Below are 1,572 nucleotides of genomic sequence, written 5' to 3'. Positions count from 1 at the left end.
CATGGCTGAAACACTTAAGATGTAATAACTTCATAATGTAAACCAACTTGGAGACTTTTGACCCATCTACAACCAATGGTTCTTTGTATTCTTCTAAGAGGCGATAAAACCGAGCTGCTTCTTCAGAAGGTTCTTGGGTTTCCACATTATTATGACCGTCCTCATCCCCCTAGTCATATCTATGTAAAACCATTCTAGCCACCCTACATCCCACTTCCAGCATATCTAAAATATCTTCATCATTATCAAAAGTGGCCTCACTTACAAAGGAAAAATCCTTATGTATTTTACCATGTTTTGTTCATATAATGTAGCTTTGCAGATAGCCATGTTTTAGCAAATCAAATCGAACTTCACTTCTAGATTTATAATACACATTGTCACATTTGCAACAAGGTCATCTAACTGTTGTCCCATTGTTACTCCCTTCATATGCATTAGTACTAGAAAATGCGAAGTCTAGAAAATTATTGATCCCTTGATGATATTGAATAGAAGTTCGGTCTTTTAGTTTCAGCCATTCTCTATCCATATATCCTACTATTCAAGTTAACATCAAAATCATTCTTGTTTAACATTGTAATGCATAGACTACAAAATCATATATGTACTTTAGAAAAATAAACAGAATAAATAAGTTACAATAATATACCCCACGTCTATGTTTATAACGAAAATAGCTATTTCAAGTGTTGAAGATTTGATATTAGTAAAAGATAATAATGCTAGTCAATAGTTTATAAATAAGCATATAAGAACGCATTCATTATTATGAAAGTAAACATTATAAGGCAGAGTAAAACATATAATGCATTCAAGTAGTGTCTATGTTTTATTGAGATAACATTATGAGGGAATAAATATAACAATCAATCAAGCAATACAGTAGTATAATAAAACTCACATATCTCCAAAACTATTATTCATATATAACAATCTCAATTCACCTTTATCAATTTAAGTATTCACGTTTTATAAAACAAACTCTGCTATATTATTATTTAGTCACTTGTCTAAAAACTACAACAAGCAAAATGAGATTATTAGTTTGGTACAAAAGGTTACATATACAATGCCAAATATCATAAATATATATTGATTAAAAAGTTGAAGGAATAAAACAATTAGTGAAGAAAATTAATAAATTTGGGGAAATATTCATACTTTCAAACACAAGGAATTATATACGATACTCAATTATGAATGTATATTGATGTTTCCTTTTACAAAGATATTCAATAACAGTAGCAAAGACATTAGTCAACTTTATATATATCATTATAAGCTTGTAGTTATCATGTTATCCTATGAATTTGCTAATTAAGACTACATTGTGTTCAAGAAAATTGAATAAATCACTCCACTAGGGAACTGATAAAACCAAAAACCCCCACTAAGGCAATGATAAAATAAAAAACACATAGATCTAAAAAATCTATTTACGATAAGTAACAATTAAGACAATTTAATGGAAATCCTATGTCAAAAATAGAAAGTACAAACAAATAGAACCATAGTTCTACATTTCTACACCGAAAACACTCTCTAAAATTGTACTCCAAAAGAGGGAAG

Source organism: Chenopodium quinoa, unplaced genomic scaffold (genome assembly GCF_001683475.1).
Source record: "Chenopodium quinoa cultivar QQ74 unplaced genomic scaffold, ASM168347v1, whole genome shotgun sequence".
Classification (NCBI taxonomy): Eukaryota; Viridiplantae; Streptophyta; class Magnoliopsida; order Caryophyllales; family Amaranthaceae; genus Chenopodium; species Chenopodium quinoa.
Note: the sequence above shows the minus strand (reverse complement) of the source record.